A 6000-nucleotide genomic window follows, 5' to 3' on the forward strand; every position below is an offset into this window, starting at 1 on the left:
ATGTTAAGCACATCATTGTAAAGCAGTGTAGGCTGTTTGACTGTGTGTTTGGGATAGTCTCATGTTAGACTTGCTAATGGAGGAGAAGACAGGCTGCATCTAAATGACGTGATTATCAGTGACGCTGCCAGCTGCAATCAGGGCCAGGGCACACAGAGAGAGATCCGCAGAGAGGTGCTTTATGCATGGATAGACGGGCGGAGCAGGAGAGCTGCGGTTTCATTTGTCTTTTATCTCCCTCAGTGGCAAAGCAAGAAGGGAAGCACAAAAAGAGATAGAGGGGAGAGCAAAAGACAAACATTAAAAAGATGACAATGAAGGAATTATTTTGGGTAAACATGAAAACCAGTGACGGGCTTGTGAGCCATAGAGACTGGCCGTGGGAGATTTGTGTCTTAACAAGTGAAACTGAGGTGCTGAGGAGAGGAGAGTTTTACATGGACGTTTTGAAGCAGGGGTGTCTTCTTTAGAAATTGAGCCAAGAGTTGCATCATATGAACGTGGACAGAAAGCTCAGAAGTACTTTCCTGTGTCTATATGTGTTACTGGGTAGACTGATGAAGCACAGCAGGGGTACTGTGGCTGGATTTTAAGGCCAAGAGGTGACTGCTTTGTCAAGATAATACGAAGGACCTTGTGTGACTTTTGTCACTCTCTTATAAGTAGAAGAGTCCAAAACTGGGGTGAAGTGGGACAGTACAGAAAATCTGAAGAAAGAGAGAGAAAGCTGGTAAGAGTGCTAGTGGGTAAATGTAGGAAGTGTGGCTTGTGCTTTGTTTGTTTTCTGGATTTTTAATCACAGTAGGCTCCATCTGGAGTAGCAGCTTAACATTTCTCAAAAGGTCAAACACGTCTCTCCTGTTTAGCCTGGGCTAGATACATGTCAGTCTGCAATGCAGTTTAGGAGAGCAGCAGAGACAGTCCAGTGTCAGTCAAAGGCCCCATAAACAGTAGAGCCCTTCATAGCCTTCATTTAACCAGTGCCTCTTCCGTCTACAGACCTTCCTAAGTCCAGCACCTGACTGACATTTCCTCATCCTCACAACCTTCTGACATGATCAGGCAGGAATCATCCGCTCGCCACAGTCCAAAAAAAGCTCCTTCATGTACTAAAGATGGTCTACCTTTAACTCACTACAGTGTCGAACCATTTTGTAACTCAGAATGAAAAAAAGCTACAATTTTTGCTCCTTTTCTTACCTTTTAAGTGAGCAATTTTTTTGTGTTAAAGGTTTCCAGCAGGTTTTACTGGAAGCCAGGCAAGCATTCACACCGTATTAGATCTCATCTCAATTAAAATCTTCTTAGACTAATCAGCTTGTGTGCCATTTTGGAATCTTTTAATTAAAAAAGGGTCGTTTAAAATGCTTTATATGCAATCAGTAAACTCAGTTTTTCAGGAATTCTCGTGTAAAGTAGCAATCGTATCATTTTTGCAGCCATGTATAAATCAGCCAGCCTGATTGCTCAAGTCCGACAGAAATCTAATCGGTATGCACTGTGCAGCGGTCGCCAGGAATCCTTTGGCCTGGCTAATTTCGAAGCACCAATTTTGTGCTATTAAGTTGCATTATTGGGAAAGTAGGCTTTAGTCATTTTGGAGCTTGAGCCTTACTGGGTTAAAAAAATGTGACATGTCAATTTGTCGTGTCAATTTGCTGCTTTAGTTTTGACAATTCTCTGTACTTTCATTGAGTTTGACACTCTGTAAGATCAGTCTCATGAAATCTGTGTCAGACTGTGCTACCAGATAGTGCGGTGGTGAATGACATGGCGAATTGTGCTAGAGATAATGAGGAAGTGGTGGAGACGTGGATTTTTCTGCCAGTTTTGAATCTGTTTGGTTTATATAAAATGTCGTCTGTCGTTGTAATTGGTCATTTTACGCTGTGTTCTGATTGGATGGTTTGTAGACATGGAGCGTAGCGGCATTCACATTGGGATTATTCGGCTCTAAATTTCTGACTGCGTCTTGACTTTTGCTGCAGGCTGTCTTTAGTCAGCAAATCAGCCATCCTTGGACGTATCTTCCAGTGTAATCAAGAGTCGCTGTTTTGGATTTCCAGCCATAGATTTTGCTACATTTCTCTCACGAATGAAAACCTCCACTTCAAACAGGCTTAGACCACACAGTAAGAGGGAAAGTTTATTCCCCGGGCTTTTTAGAAATGCAACACTAAATCACTGTGTTGCATCTTTACGTCAATCCAGTGTTTCACTTGATAAGTGGGTCTGTCACTCATGTTGTGCATAAGGCAGATCAGTGGATCACGTACATCATTAAGTCCTCTAAGTACCGAGTGACTGAACACTGATGAGTGGAGGAAGGAAGGGTAAAGAAGTTCTGCACTAGATTCATGCTTTATTCATGTACAGCATGCTCACACATTTAGTGCCTGCAGATAAACTGTTACCACAAGGAGAAATGGGAAAATCTTAATTTGCTACTTTTTTTACCTTCTAATCTTCCAATGCTTTGTTTATATATACAGTTTGTTTACCTGCACTGAAAGAGCAAGAGTTAAAAGGCCGATTGCAAAAACTGGCTTTTACTTAGCTTGGCCTTGATTACTAAGATGATCGTTGCTAGTTCCAGTCTTTTAAGTGAGTAGAGTAACACGTGTGACCATGGCAGTCACCTGGCACTGTGCACCGTCTTGCTAATTTGTCATATCTGATTTGCAGTGACTGTGGAGGATCAAAAGAAAAGAAAAGACAGGATGCTTGAAAGACCTGTACAGTCAGCACAAATATACTGGCTGCCATTCAGTCGAACTTGATAACAATCAAGTAAAAGCAGTGAATAAAATTATTATTCTGACCTGGGCTCAGAAAATGTTTTGAAGAGAAGTGGAAAAATCTCCTGAGTGAATAAAGTAATGAAAGACATTTTTTTACTAAAAGAAAATTCATCCAGCTTGCTATTCAAAAAATGTTGGTATACAGCAAAGTAATTGCTGATGTTTTAGATGGTTTAGCTAGTTTGATCAATATGGAGAGCGACCGAACAGATCAGGTGCAGCATTTAGTAAGTTCTCATCAGAATTAAAACCTCAATCAGCTCCTCGTCACTGCACACGTTAAGTGGATTTATTTTTAGCATGTAGAAAAACTGAGATACACTGTTGAAACTGCATTTCTTATTCTTATATGAATTAGGATTTAATGTGTAGTTAAACGTCTTTATACGTTAAACTTCTCAGACTACTTAAGATCAAAGTGAACTGTATGTGGCCCATGATGGAAAATGAGTTTGACATCTCTGACCTACCTGAAGATCCCAGATTGCACCTCATGTTCATCTTAAAGTAATCTCTTGTAACAGAGGACTTTAAATAAATTGCAAAAGATAAAATTAGAATTCAAATCTCGAGGCTGTGAACAGACAAGATGCTGCTGTTAGTGTCTTTGGAGTGCTGATAGACGGATATGTGTTATTTCTATTTTTTCTAATCTCATATTCTACCACCAATGTGTCAAAACGTCAGGTAGAAGAGCATGATGAGGTCTAGCAAGAGTGGTGTGTGTCTGCAAAGCTACCCCAGGCATGCCTTTATCCATAGATTAGATCTGAACAAACAGCAATTAAGCTCAGGCAACAACTAAAGACACTAAATTACCAGGGGGACATATTTCTAACCCTTCTACCTGCTCTGAAATCAAAAGCTATAAGTTGAGAAATAAACAAATCCTCTCTTATAATAAAAGAGGCATGAGACAGAAAATTATACGTGTTGTTATTAGATTTTTATTAGATTAACTGTAACTGCTTTGCCACAATAAAAATACTAGATGTTTTCATCCCTCTCACTGATGATGACACTGCTACTGCTTGTCAGTGAGATGTATTTTCCTCAGTCAGAAGCAAAGATTCATAAGGCTGTACAACACTGATGAGATTAGGATCTTTAACAGTGTGTGGTATTCACATTGCAAATGACATATTTGCCTTTCAAACAGTAATGACAGCCAGAAAGCATGTGACTAATTAGATTTTGTATAACTCTTATGAGCAGCCAAATTAGTTCCACCCCAGCAAACTACACCTGGAGAGGGTGCGGGGCTTTAAACCAGTATTGTCCAGGGAAACCTACACTCTCTGCTCGGCTAATTTCTTGGACAGCGGAGCAGCCGTGTGGTCTCAGCTGTAATACTGCATACGTTTGATGTGGATCTGTTGCAAACTAAGATCTGCTCATTGGAGCCATTCCCAGAGTAGGTTTACAGAAAACTACTTGCATGCTTCTGTTGACCTTACTCGGTTCGATTACCTATTATTGAAGTATTTTTTTACTGTGCTCCTTACACAGAGCTGCAGAAGCAGTGAGGGTGCACAAAAAATATATAGAGGAAGAAACAATTTATTGCAAGTGCAGCAGAGATTTTAGCCTTAAAAACTTCACTAAGGACGTTTTTTTTTCCTCTCAACTTGATCTTAGATTTTTTCTTATGTAGCGTAGTTTATTTAACACTGAAGAGAAATAATATATTTGAAACCACATTTTTAAGAGTTTTACATAAAGTTCATGAGCGAGCCACTGCACTGAAACATTTTCTCTGCTTCTTGCCTGCATCACATACCCAGTGAACAGTAATTTAATGTTTTCTTTTCCTGTTCACATAAATTAATTTCCGTTCTCTGGTTGAAAGTCGCAGACATTCACCCAGAGGCACAGAAACACTTGAGAGGCGTCGCCACAGATTCTGTCTTTGATTGTGCATTCGTGCTCATCTGCGTCTGGACAGGATGCCGCTTTGTTGTTTCTGTTCATTGTCATAAAGAGCCGCATCGGGCCGTGGGTGACAGAGATATTCTCACAGCATCCTTGGGCACCCTGTCGGGTTGACACTGCATCTGTTGCCAGGATGGAGTGGGCAGCTGTTACCTGGAGGAATGTCAGCTACAGATTAGCGTCACAGCTCAATTATCAAAGCCCTGCTGATACACATCATTGGCCACGTTAGACATCACTTAAAGGCAGATAATTTAGAGCAATTTCTTGGCTCCCACTATGCCCGCTCGAGGTGCCCTTTACTTTAAATAGTCAAGCTTATAAATGACGGAGCGCATCTTGCACAGAGTTGCATTTAAATGGCTTAAATGTCATTCTACTTATTCTAACCCCCATCAATAAGATTACATTAGGCTCTCTTTCTAGCTCACGTTCACTGTGTAGTTTTTATTCTATTTTATTATTTAACCAGTGGGAGGGCTAATCAGTGTTCTTTAGTAATGATAGCAGACACAAGCTTTAGGCTTCAGGGATAATAAAGTGTGTTTTCAGTTACGAGAATAATCAATGATCAAGCTTTTGTCTCAGACAAAGCATAGCTGTAGACACGCTGGTTCTCACTCCTATTTTCTTGACATTACATTTATCCTCTGGGTTTTTCTAATACTTTCCATGTGGGTCTAATTTGATCCAGAGAAGCTGTATTTTCCTCCATGAAGAAATGCTGCTGACAACTGTCCCAGCTTTTTCCATTAATGCCAGTTTATTGAGAACAGGCTCTCCTTACCCCTCATGTACACTCCGTCTCCTTTCCTGAAGCAAGCCTGCGTTCTGTTATCAGAAGCAGACTGTGCTATTTACAGGGGGCTTGGTCTGCACTGTGCTGTGTGGTTTGAACTGCATAGCCTGTCTGTCCTTGATTTCATGCATGGTTATCCACACACAGGACAGCAGAGCTTGTTTTCTGAGTAGCTTATGGTGGTAAAAAGACTCTAACAAGTGGCTTACGTGAGCAGACAAGGGTGGACAGAGACAGGCTGATTGGCCTCTGGTGTGTCAGAAATGAAAGCAGTCGACATTCAAAGGTGAACAGTGTAAGTGTAGTGGAAGCAGCATCTTCACCCAGGATTGACTGATTTTCTGTGTTCTTCAGAAATATTTATGTGCATGCATATATATATATATATATATATATATAGAGAGAGAGAGAGAGAGAGAGAGAGAGAGAGAGAGAGAGAGAGAGAGAGAGAGAGAGAGAGAGAGAGAG

General features: G+C 40.7%; 1 protein-coding gene across 3 annotated transcripts in view; it reads left to right on the plus strand.

The window, feature by feature from the left end:
- The window catches only part of adam12b (ADAM metallopeptidase domain 12b), an 89232-nt gene that overhangs the window by 52856 nt on the left and 30376 nt on the right, over nucleotides 1-6000 (plus strand). The window lies entirely within an intron of this gene.

The sequence above is a fragment of the Haplochromis burtoni genome, unplaced genomic scaffold (assembly GCF_018398535.1).
Source record: "Haplochromis burtoni strain Fernald_Lab_line unplaced genomic scaffold, NCSU_Asbu1 Contig_7, whole genome shotgun sequence".
Lineage (NCBI taxonomy): Eukaryota > Metazoa > Chordata > Actinopteri > Cichliformes > Cichlidae > Haplochromis > Haplochromis burtoni.